General features: G+C 37.7%; 1 long non-coding RNA gene across 1 annotated transcript in view; it reads left to right on the top strand.

Moving 5' to 3' along the window:
* LOC144196960 (uncharacterized) overlaps positions 1-13,078 on the top strand; it is a 37,581-nt gene extending 24,503 nt beyond the window's left edge. Inside the window, exons 2-3 of the long non-coding RNA XR_013326432.1 lie at positions 140-288; positions 12,619-13,078. This is a non-coding gene — a long non-coding RNA (uncharacterized LOC144196960). The remainder of the gene's footprint in view (positions 1-139; positions 289-12,618) is intronic.
* Positions 13,079-13,488: the final 410 nt, after the last annotated feature.

Genomic DNA, 13,488 nt, shown 5'->3' with positions numbered 1-13,488 from the left:
AAATTACAATTTCAAAAACAATAAACAGATGAATCAATAATTTATTAAGCTATTGTAATGTTTAGTTTCAACACTGTTTTAATATCAGATGAGTGCTGTGTTCATTTATTTATTTATTTTGTTCTTTACTCAACTTTAGGGCACAAGCTGTGACTAAATTAGACACAGCTGTGAATGTGACCAAATGATTGTCAATGTGCTGATTAGTTGGAGACCTATCAGTGTACCAAGCCACAGCCAGATCCAGCTCTGCAATGGCTTTGACCAAAATAAACTACAAAATAGATGGTATGTAAGCATGGGTTATGATTACATTGATGCATTTTTTGCATGTTTATTTCATGAATTTTCTGAATCCAGGCCTTAAACCCATTGCAAAATTTGATACTGTGCCTAACCTCCTTTCATCTTTTGGCCTTGTTTGAAGAAATGTGTTTTGCAGATGTATAGAAGTGGAACCAGATTTAATTGCAATGCACAAAGTCAGAGGACCCTCAAAATGTGATCTTTTGGCGTTGCCTTACTTGCAAAAATGTTGCTTTCAGCCTCAAATTGCTCTTATATAAAGGAGATATCAATTTAGTTTGCCCATCAAAAAACAAATGCTCATTACTCAAGGATGCATTTGCTCTCTCTCTCTCTCTCTCTCTCTCTCACACACACACACACACACACACACACACACACACACACACACACACACACACACACACACACTGCTAGTCTATTGTTGTAAAAACTGTATATTGTATATTCACCTACAACATACAAGGAAAGCCACATATTTTCATGGCTAGATGTTAAAGATGGCTAGATGTGTAAAAAAAAGTCAAAGCTGAAAGAATGAATAAATCGTACCAAAAACTACCAAAAGTATATTATTTAGTCATATTAGGTTTGATTATACTGAAGTGAAAAACTTTACTTAAAGGGAACCATTTTATGATAGAGTACATTCACCATTCCATTTGGGGGAAAAACTGTCCTGAAATATAAAAAGAAAAATATCTGAGGACTGTTGTAGGTTAAGTGTTTACAGTATGACCCCAAAATGTATGTTGAATGAAGGAATATCAGGGTTTTACCTAAATTGGCATTGTATGGCATTCACATAGTATATTATATGCTGCCTATTCCAGCTTACTTTGGGCGAAATGTGAACTATACCCTAGACTGGTCACTAGGAAGTCGTAGGGCACACATAGAGACAACCAATCGCACTCACAATCACACAGCTACAGAGTGGGAATCGACCGAAAACTGCATGCACCAAAGTCAGGCGAATTTACCACTAGACCATTGGGTAGCTTGAAATATTATTGTTAGAATTTTTAAATGTATTCAAGTTTTGATAGAGGCCTTGTTTAAAAAACATAACTTGGGGGGGGGGGGGAGCATAGCATAAAGAACCATAGGAATAGTATATTTTATCTAGATTAGAATTCCTACTACTGTGTTTGTGTGGTGGCAATGTCATCATCTCCCCTCAGTGTTTCCCCATCCCCCTTACTTTGAATTAGATCAGAATTCTGCCCCATCCCAGGGAGTGAGCCATAACAGTCCTCTCCAGAGTTTTAGATTAAATTACAGATCTTCTGACTCCCTAAAACCCTCGCTCCCACGTCTTTGCATACTCAGTCTCCCCCATGCAGATGTGACACTTCCCAGTGACTACATTTTCTCATAACACGTCGACCCTGTAGAGTCGAGGATGGAGGTGATGCAGAAAGGAAGGGCTAAAAGAAAAATGTGCCGACAGTTTGGAGAACACACCACAGACAATGAGAAAAAAAAAATCCCACCTCTTTTCTCCGGTTCATACCCAGTGGGATTTAATGTAAATATTCCCATCGTCTATGTTCTTGACAGATCATTTTAGGATGAACTTTGGATTTCATTGTAAATCACCCTGCAGTCAGGGAGGGGAACCATGTGTGTAGACAATAATATGTTCATCTTAAAATTCATAGACTCTTTAGTGTGGTTAGTTAATGTTAGTTTTTTTCTTTCCCTCGAGGGAACCACAAATATGCAGACCACCTATTTCCAATGAGAAAAGGCATTTAAAAACTTATGCAATAACCTTTGACCCTGCTTCTTTCAGTCATACTGCATGAACATTTATTTAATTAAATTTGATAAATGACAAATTTACTGAGGTGTCCAAAACACAATATTCGTTTATGTATTTTCATGAATACATTTTTGGCCTTAAAATCAAAGTGTTCAAATCTCTTTAGAACTTCTTTTACTTTGCATAATGCTCTTAGTTTTACATATCAAAAAAAAAAAGAATGCTAACTTCAATTGTATCAGATCCACTTTAGGAAGCTACATTACATCTGTTAACCATGAGCACCATTATTGCGCCTTTAAATCAGCTAAGATCCAATCCATCTGCATCAAAGCCTTTGTCTAACCATCCAGTGATCAAGACACTATGCATAAGAAATAACTGCACCTTGTGTTTCAAATCCTTTTTTATGGAAACCATGTAACATCTGCTACATACAAAAGACCAGAACTAAATTGCAGTAATTCAGACTCTAATAATCCTTATATCTTTACTTAAATATGTTTGCCACAAACTTACAACTCATTTGAAATCAAACTGTCTTTGTCACACTTGTCTGCACCAGTATTAGAAACACATAGATATTTCTCAGTTAACATGTAAACTATATATTATTTGATTTATTTATTGATGAAACCTTGAGATATAGGCTATATAGTTTTAAATTGTAAGATTTTCATATGGTGGTGGGCCTTAAAAACTTTTCAATGGAATAAGTGTGCCACAACTCAAAAAGATTGGAGAAAAAACCCCGAATTAGACGTGAATTCATTCTCACAATTGATACATCATAAATCAATGTCAAGTTGGTGGCTAGATATTAAGCCCTGGGGTGGATTTTGAATGCCAAATTATACTAATTGTTATGTTTCAGATTCTTCCCTCAAATTTATTTCAGATCGGGTGAAAATTATGCTAAGGGGACTAATTGGTGGATGCAGGGCATTGCAATTTCACTGAACTTTTCAAAAGACACTTCAGTACCCAAAAACTCTCTCCATCTAATACCATGCAAATCAAAGTGAGGCGATTGTCCATTGACTTCTCTTGAGTTTTGCTCTCTTGAGAAGATGGAGGAAGTTCAGAGGAGAGTCAGCTGAATAAAGAATGTCATTTGGGAGTGAACAACTAGGGAAATTTGACGAGCAGAGTTATCTTGTCTAAAAATAATGTTGAAAATTGCACCTCGGGCCCAATTATTCACACACTCATACACACGAGGCTGTAGTTTTTGGATGATAAGTTCTTGAGGTATAGTTTAATTCACATCAATTTATTATCGGTTTAACTTTTTATAAGAGATGAGATGACTGATGATTGTCCTAAAATTGCTGATAATTATATTTGGATTTTTCAAAAGACTCCTTCACATCTCTTTTCAGAATAATTTAACAATATTTTTAGTCTTTGTATTGTATGTTTTACACTCTTACTCTCTGTTGCAATTTTAGGTAGGTACTATAAAATACAGTATATATTTGATTGTACGATTTACGAGTAGACATCAATTGTACTATTTTAAGGATACATGTATATCAATTAATAACAGTGGTGATGATGAGATGATACATGTATGTAGTGAGGGAAGATATGAAAATAGCTGGTGTAGGGAAGGTTGGTACAAAGGACCGAGTTAAATGGCAATAGTTGATTCACTTTGCCGGCCCCTCATGGAACAAGTCGAAAGTTTAGTACGTGATGTCTTCCATTGGGCATCTTCCAATTGAGACTAGAGGAAATGATGTGAGACCATTTTTAAGATCATGTGAAATTTGGATATCATCCAAACTAAACTGTACTCCTTTTAACTGTGTACACACACTGAAATATTGGCAGGGAAAAATGCAGACAGATGACACTGAATACAATGTAGAGTATTTCTCTCGTATGACAAAGACATTTTGCACAATTCTGTGGCTGAAACGTTATGGGAACAGATTGGGGAATGCCATATGTTCCAGCTGGACTGCATTGGCCAGATGTCCTAATGTTTTTGTCGATATTTGTTTCATCTGTAATTTCATCATCCATTCATCGATTATCTGTAACACTTATCTTCACAACTTTTTTCAGAATTTATTTTGCCTTTTCTTGATAGATATTACAAACTGGAAGACCCAGTATTTGTTGGTTATCTTCTTTTTACCGATCTCCCTCCCTCTCTTTTGGTCTTGCTCTCTCGGTTTCTCTCTGTATCGCTCGCTTTGCTCCCTCTATTATGTCAAACAATTCAGTCTCAGATCACCTCTTGTTACAACAAAGGTCTAATCAAGCACATGCCACTATGGGATTTTGACTGATGCTTGTTAGCCTGTGGAAAGAGAAGCAAGTCTATCTCACTCGCCTAAGGGCGACTGAAGCATGATGCCATGTTGAGGTTTGAAGAAGGTCACAGCAGGGTCACCAAAACGGCTGGTTCTCATTCTGTCTTTGTCCTTACATGGTTAATTACCAATGTTATTGATAGGATCATTTTACTGCACATGGGTGTGTTTTGGAATGAGCGAGGTCCTACCATAACATGGTTTTAGTATGAACCATGAAAATAAAGCATTGTAATCGTTTGCGATGTTCATATACACTTATACATACCTAATATATGATACATATTCAAATATTATTGAAATAGCCTGATGCTATTTTTTTTACTTTCTCTGTCTCGCTCTCTCTGTGACAGAAATAGCATTGTTTTTATCTTTTTTGCCACTTTGATGGATAGCTCCACATCTAATGACCTCAGTCAGAACCCACCCCAGTGTGCCCATGTGATTGTTTACGGTTATTTGATTGTTTTCACCAAATTCTATTTACTGGAATAAATTGGCTTTTTTAATTATTCCCTGGATTGAGTGTATTAATCATGTAATTAGAGAGAGAGTGAGTGAGTCATTTGTAGCTGAAATATGTGTATAGTACAAGTGTCTTTTAATTGAATCGGCTAATTAAGTGGAGTCCTGTGGAATAAGATCTCTTCTGCTAATTACTAGGCCTTAGATCGCGCAATTAAATCCAATTTAAGTGTTACGCTCTACTTTAGATTGACAAATCTCCCATTTTTTCCCCCAGGTCAATTCTAATGCTCTAAAAATCAAGCACAGTTAACTCTTGCCCACTCCTAAAATGTAATTTATTACTCTTGCTGATGACTGTTTTGCAGTCAATCCCACCCATTTAACAAAACTTTGGTTGATTTTTTCTTTAAGAGTTATTCCCTTTAAAAACTTTTATCAAAGCCATGTACTTTACTTTTCATTCTGCAAGGCCTTAGGCCATGAAATAAGAAAAAAACACATACTTATGAAAAACAAAGAGAGGTAAAACATAGCAAATTAACCACATTTTGTTTCATGTGTAATTTTTTTCCCTTAAAATTGGACACACTTCGAATTAACATGACAGCTTTGCATAAAAGTCTACTTGTTTGCACCATAGTCATGCTGAATATACAGCCTTTTTAGGAGTAGGATCACATTGACCTTTTGGCTCTAGCAGTGATCGGCTTCACTCAATAAAAACACAAGAGTCTTGACATTCTTGACATGAAACGTCTCCTAGACAACCCCATCAGAAATTATTGTATTGAGCAATATCAAAGCTTTTTTCAAACAACAGTTTCCATTCATCCTTTGTCTCTTCAGTTACTTTTGCTCAAGGTCGCAAAGCGATGGTTATGTTACAGAACAGTGAATTCATAACTTTTATCTATATTATTTTGAACCTTACCTGAGGCATTGAGGTTTCAATCTGTGCAACGTAGTATAGTGTCTCTACTGTTTGTTTATCATGAGGTTCTGCTGGTCTAATCAGGCCACATTCTGCAAAGCTGTTGAAATGAGAATTAACAGTTCCAGGTCTGATACCATGATCCTGAGGGGGAATCATGAATTTCTCACAATTCTGTCCACATGAATGATCTCAAGTATTCTTTTGTTCACAAGTGAGCCTAGAATTGAGCAGACTCTGCACCAGTCTGTAATAAGATGAAAAAGCTGAAGCAAAGAACAAATTTACAGGTCAATTTTCATTCAGTCCTAGTATTTTGACACAATCTGCAGACCGTCAGAGTAGTACTGTTGCTCCGTTCCATTTATAGGAACAAAATAAGGTAATGAAGTCATCTGGACAGAATGCCTTGCAATGGCTGCTGTTTTTGATTATGATCTTGATTTTTACACTAATTTTATTACTGAAACCCAATCATGTGTTCTTTGGGCTAACCTTTAATTTTTACGTTTTCTGTTATGTTGACAAACAAACCAGCACTAGTGGAAAAAAGCATTGGCAAAGGGAAGATCAAAAGCATTACCATGTCAAACACACCATGTTATTCATTGAGCGCTGTCAGCAAGTTCTTTTTAAATATTGGTTATTCTGCATCTGTGGTTTGTGAACAAAGTGTGTGTAAAACTCTTGCCTCGGGCAGTGTTTTTAAAGTAGAATATACTGTGGGCATTCACCATCTGTCATCCAAGACTTGAGGGTGTTTTTCAGATGACCATAATCGTAACCCATGCACACGGAACACCATCTTCTTTGGTGCTAACCTGACTATTTTTGCTTCGTGGCATCCATTCCTGTTATTTGAAAGTGATTAATCATAAATGTTATTGTCCGTGATCTTCTTTTCATTGAGTCCCCTTGTTATGTGTATTTTGCTTCCATATTAAATCCCATAGACTCATAAGTGCTAATACAAATGTTACACAGACACACACACTCGCTGATGATACGTTAACCTCACAGTTCTGTTCAATCCCTGGTTCCTTGCTGTGTGAATTGTGCATGTATGCCCATGCCTGCATGGATTTTTCTCCAGGTACTTGGGTTTCCTCCCACATCTCAAAATACATGCATGGAAGGTTTTTTGAACACTCTGACTTGTCTCTCGTGAAAAGTGTGAGAGTGAATGTTTTTTTTTCTTCTTCTTGTGCCCTGCGGTTGGCTGTCATCCAATTCAGGGTTTCCTCCGCCTGCAGTCCAAAATTGGATGGGATACATTCCAGCCCCCCACGAACCTTGTGAGGATGAGCAGCTCAAAAAATGAATTAATGAATCAACACACACACACGTACACCGACACACGCGTATATGTATGTGTCGGGTGTGTGCATGTGTCCATTCATTATTTCATTTTACGAGCTGCTTCTCCTCACAAGGTTCATGGGGTGCTATAGATATATATACATATATGATGTTTCTAAATGGGTGGGGGGGAAAGCAATAACACAAGAAACAGATGGTTGGAAAATTGAGGAATGATGCAAAAGAAGAAAAATATACATTAAGATCTGGTATGCAATGCTTTGACACTTAGTGGGTAAAAAATGTAGATAATTATAATCAAAAAGAGTCAGGAAATTGGGAGAATAATTGAAGATGAAAAATGACTAGGTAACGGAGTCCTGACAGTTCCAAATGTCTCTCCAGATGTTACCAGTCCCAAGATGACCATATTAACTTGCCTTTATTGTTACAGATGTTTTGCCATTGCTTACTACCATCATGTACGCTCGGGCATCAAGTCAAATGACACTGTAGGGTGGGTCCAAGTAAATCAGTAGCCAGGAGTAGTTAAAACTGCAAAGGGCAGAGGCAATAGGCTTGACTCGATGCCAACCATGTGGCTTTGAGAGGGAAGCTGCATGTCTTCCTGGCTGGCAGGCTGTTTGGCAGTGCATCCTGGGAATTGCTTGATCTGTCGTCTGCATTCATTCAGCATATTCATACATTTCCCTTAGTCTTACCACTTCCTCTGCACTCACAAGGAGCTGTGGAAAATGCTGGCATAAGACAAAAAGACGCTGCTCTAATCAATACCAACACCAGCCCTTCGACAGAGAGCAGCCGAGTGAAAGATAGAGCTCACAGTTGAGTAGTGGTTGCCTTGAGCGGTGCATTCCTCAGAAACCCAATGACTTAACAAAGGCATAAGAATGGCAAACATGCATGGATCCCAGAACAAAGAATACCACAACCTGTGCAAAATTGCCGTGCGTATCAACACAACACTTAACTGTCTTTAGAGTGTGTTAAATTGAAATGAAGTCAAGCCATGGATTCATTCTTATTTCTTAATACATTATTTTATTCCTATAATTTGTCCATCAATTCGTTAGCTCGACAATAATCTGATTGCATGAATGGAGTTTGAGTTAAGTTGCCTTATGTCGACTGACAGGTCGTACAATGAGACATTTGCAATAATTTGGCTATAAATATTATAAGTTGCTGTTCTTGAATGATGGTCAAACCACAGCTACATGAAAAAACAAAATGTGATACTGGTAGTTAGAGATAATTTATTGTACATATCAAATACAGTAGGATAGTCCTGAGTTTGAAGGAGACTGTTCTTCCTGAACATGATATGTTTTCCAGCTGCTCTGATGCAGACAGATTTATGAGGCAGTAAGTAGCCCAGTGATATTTTGAAACAGTTTCATGAACGGAAGAAAGCTACTTTTGAGTCCCCAGACTAGACGAAAACCTAAGGATGAAGGGAGTCAGTTAACAAGGGAATTCAAATGGCATATTTGCCGGGGCAAAAATCCCTTGGAAATCATCTGAGATTTACACTCATAAATCGGTTTTAAAAAACGAATGCATCAAGAAGCAAAACTTACATTTCTTGATTTGTGACAAACTTATTGTCTTCTTTTATGCATTCATTATCTTTTCCTTGGTGCCACCAGTATTGCTCCACTGCAGCCTGGGGCTCCCTCTTCTTGTCCTCTGCTGTGCTGATTGGACTTTTCATTAGTCAACTCCCAAAGGCTCAGCATGACCTCCTCTGGGTCATCGCCTACTGATTATTCCTACTTTTTTTCCCTTCCACCCATTTCTTTCGTCTCCATCAACTTGTACAAGTGGGGATGTCATGACACTGATGTGAAGTGTCCAATCTTGCTGAGGCGGTTGTAAAGTCACTACTCAGTTGTTTTTTTTATGAACAAAATATTCAAATTTATTATTGCTCTATTAACTGAATCCCATTTTAAAATTTATAAACTGTTTTCCGAACAATTATAGCCTGAAAATGAATCAACACTGCTTGGGCAGGACAATTTGCAAGTTGTCACTGCACATTGTTATTTTTAATTGGTGCAAAAATTACCTGCAACTCAATTCCTCAATAGGTTTCAAAAGATGTACCACAGACTGCTTTCAATTACACATCTTTTAGGAATGTGGGACTTTTGTATGTGTGAGGGTATTCAAGCTTTTGCCATCTGACTAACCATGACCTTGCCCAAATGAAACCATAAGCCACTCCTTCTGTCCGCCTCAACACATACTATCCGTGTTACCACCGAACCCTGGCACGCTCCAAAAGCTGGAACAGATTACTCCCCTGTGTGCTTGTTCTGACTCTGATTGCTGCTACTTTCAGATAGGCTTTCAAGTGGCCTCCTGTGTGTGCAGTGCCCCATGGGATATGGCCGAGCATACTACACATGGGGAAGATTACACAAGCCGGTTTTGGCCCGCATACGTCGGGTGGCCCCTCTAGATTGGGCTGGCGTGGTCCTCATCCTCTGTACAAGGCCCCAAACATCCATTTCCAGCCCCAATCATTACATTTAATCACAGTGATAGTTCCATCCATGGGCACTTTCTGCAACGGAGTGTTCATTCTGAAAATCTACTCGGCATTCATGCACACTATCCTGCCAAAACAATACTATGTCAGGTTTCCATGATGAAATTTACACAGAGCTGTATCATTTTGCTATCTTAGGTGGAGAAAATGAAATGCCACACCCAATTATTGTTCTTAAATGTGTGCTAATCCAAATAATGAGAGAGAAAACATAAAATACATAAGTCAACCCCCACCCCTATATTTAGTCTTATTATGGAAGTTCAATGACAGAAAATGGATGCTTGAATAGAAATGATTACCCAAACCGTAGATGTTTGTCAAGAGGTTTAGATGAATCCACAATACAGCACTTCTACTGTGTTCTGTGCTCAAGTGGAAAAAATGTCTGTAAAAGAGCAGAAAAAAACAATTTTAAGACGAGTCATGCATAAAAAGTTTCAATATGCAACTGAAGCAACGTCGTCACTTTTGATCAATTTTATTTGAGCACATACAGCCTTGAAAAGTAGCTCATTACAATTCAGCCCATGACCTCTATATTTTCTCTTCATTCCTCTAATTTTCTGTGCTCTGATTTATTACTCTTATAAATCAGCTTGGCATGCACCAAGTACACAACTCTGGAAGGGTTCCCCCGTCAAATACTAACAGTAAACTAAGTCAGATAAGCTGTAAAAAAATCCTTCAAAAATACATTTGCCAGAAATTATAGAGTGCTGTATTTATTTAATCTACTTTTCAGATCGGACTGTTGGCAAACCGGTTTGACACCAAAAATAGTACACATCCGTCAAGTCATTATCCGATCGCCAGAGCTTCCAGAAATTATGACCATGCACTGACTTTGGGTTTGTGGCTATAACTAATTCTGACATTTCACTAGCCTCTGAGTGTAATAGTGCAGACCCAGCACCCTGCGGAGCAGAAGACTCACTTGGCAGTACATGCTAAGAACGTAATGAGCAGAGGTGGTGACGCATGTAGATATTCTTCAACAAAACAACCAAAATACGAAGGTATTACTACACTTAAATTAATCTGGCTATCAATCCTATAACAAAATAATGGCCCCTCATGACATAAAGATTAATAAGAGGGACGAGTTTTGAGATCTTAGTTTTTTCAAGCACATTGTTCATGGGCTGGTGGTGACCTACACTTGTTACTCATTTTCCTCACGTATCTTTGGGATAGAGGCTTGTCATCCAGAAAGCCTAGCAGAACAAATGTCCTATTTATTATCATCACTTTGAGCTTCGATTTCAACATTTAGAGTGTAGCTGATGGCCTCATTTTTTTGTGACTTTGTTAGTGTAAATGAGAGCTCGAGTTACTCCTGCCAAAAGATTACAATCACTGTGTTTGCGCGCTTTGATCTGTCACAAATACGAACTCAAAACACATCCTCCATAGCAATACTCGCACTGGAAATGATCAAGTGAGGAGGGCTTTTGAGGCCTTGTCATAAAACCTTGTTATGACTGTTGGAATTTCTCTGGCAACATCTCTAGCCGTTTCTACACAATATGTGCCAAAGTAAAATATCCTTTTACTGCTTTTTTTCCTCCTCTTTGGTTTTTCTTTCTCTTTCTTATTTTTTACAAAACAACTTTTCCTTGTGTCGCTGATATATGCTGCAAGTTATGTAAACATCACTTCACTCCAAATTCCAAGTAACGATTAGAAACAGCTGTGGTAGCTGCCCATAGAAGCAAAGCCAACCATTGGTTTTTTCACCTTTGTTCAAATTTGTTAAGTCCTGGTGAAGAACTATGGCGTCGGCACGGCAACACTTCTGTGCTCTGTCACAGTCACGTTGTCCAAACTGCGAGCAATTACACGCAAGACTGATCCGAATGAAGAGTCGCCCACTCTAAAAACTGGGGGACCATTTTCTTTAAAATAACATAGATCTACTTTAATGCTTTTCCATGTAGTTAGAGCATCGAATAATTAACTTTTTCTCCCAGATGAATTTTCTACTCTGCTCTTTGTATTTTTAAACTTACACATTATTTTAAGGTCTTTCACACACACACACGATCATTCAGTTGGGTGCTAAAGTGAACCTGCACATTGTGACTTGGATAGGAATTACTTCTAATGATCAAGCGACTTGTACACAGGAATGTTGAAAATCAATTCTCTTATAATCCAACTTGTATTTAAAAAAAGTGAGCATATTTGTGCGAGGTGTTTTGATTTCTGTAAAGCTCCAACTGCTGATCCCGAAACACATTAGACTTTTTAATGGATCCTTGTGTAGCATTCAAACCTGTCTATCAAATAAAATTCAATAACCACAACATTAGATTAGGCAGATTAAAAAATGTACATATATTCTTGGCTGCAGCACATTTTGCGCTAAAGGGCCAATTTTTTTTTTGCAAGCAGAACACGCATGATTAACTGCACAAGTAAACAGGCAGAATTGGATGGAAAACATCATTTCATCGGAGTTGATTATACGGAGGAAAAAAACATGATAAAGTGACCTCCAGATTTTCCAAATTATGGTGTTGTCTGGTTTTCAACATTATATTGCGATTCATAAAATCTCCTGGTTGGTGTAAGAGCTGGATATTATATTTTATAGAAAAACATTGTGTTCTACGTAATGAAGAGCCCAACCACATATGTTGTTAGTCGTCTTGTTTTCAATGTAAATTTTGCAATTTGCATTTTGCGTCTTCTATGGTCCCATTCCATGCTTAAAAAAAAACACTTAAGCACAAATGGTAATAGATTTCACCAGAAATTAGTTTGTACTAGTCTAATCAATCTCCAGTGGACCTTCATGATAGGAGCACAATCGCCCCAAAGAGCCAGCCATATTAAAGGAATTGATAGTATAACTTGAACTTTTTTTGCAAGTAAACTAGAGGATATGGTTCATGTTCACAATGTATACAACTCACTAAAAGTGAATTACTGTGTCTAGTTGGCTGAGTTGAGTGGTGCGACGGGTTTGGTTCTGCGAAAGTCAAGAGGTGAACTGCGGTGAGAAACAGGCCTTTTGCTGATGAGAGTGCAACACAAAGAGGATTAGCTGGTGGTGTGGAGAGCAAAGCAATCAATGACCTCTCAGGAAGGAAGTTTCCTTCTCTGTCAATCAATGACAGACCATGAGATGTTAAGGTCGGAAGGACTTAAGTCTCCTTAATATTTGTACATGGAACACTTTCCATTTGGCCAAACCTGTACACTTTAAGAGATTTTCTCTATGACAGTTTTGTGTTTAAGCAAGAGACAAACTGCAGTAACTAGATATTGATACATAAATATTAGGGAAAATAATTACCATCTCTCACTTGTACTTGAAATGAATCAACGGCACAAGTGAAGGCCAATGAGTTTGTAACAAAAATGAATAATGGGCTCAATGCTGAATCCTACTGGGAACAAAAGTGAATTCATTTTCCTCCTAAATTGATCTAAGAAAAACAGTCGAATTTACTGGGGACATCAGTCAAACCGCAACTGTAAGACCACAAATGACCCCGAATGTTATTGTAAAGCTACAGACAAGCTGAACTGTGACATGGCATGAATGCATAGGCAGGGTTTTATATTTAAGACAGCTCCATTCTAGGCATGACACAAATGCAGAATTACAATGATGAAAAAGTATTTTCTTTCAGAAGGAATATATTTGGTACCTACAGACATTATGACCCCGTCAGTAAAACACTATCAATCATTGCTTCAAATCCTTCTAATGTTGAAAACCACAGAAAAATATTTTCTATGGATTATTTTATCTATTTAATGTCAGGTTTGATTGTTCCAAAAACAATGTAATAAAATTGCA

The sequence above is a fragment of the Stigmatopora nigra genome, chromosome 5 (assembly GCF_051989575.1).
Source record: "Stigmatopora nigra isolate UIUO_SnigA chromosome 5, RoL_Snig_1.1, whole genome shotgun sequence".
NCBI classification, from domain to species: Eukaryota; Metazoa; Chordata; class Actinopteri; order Syngnathiformes; family Syngnathidae; genus Stigmatopora; species Stigmatopora nigra.
The sequence above is the reverse complement of the archived record's forward strand: the minus strand, read 5'-3'. Positions and strand labels throughout refer to the sequence as shown.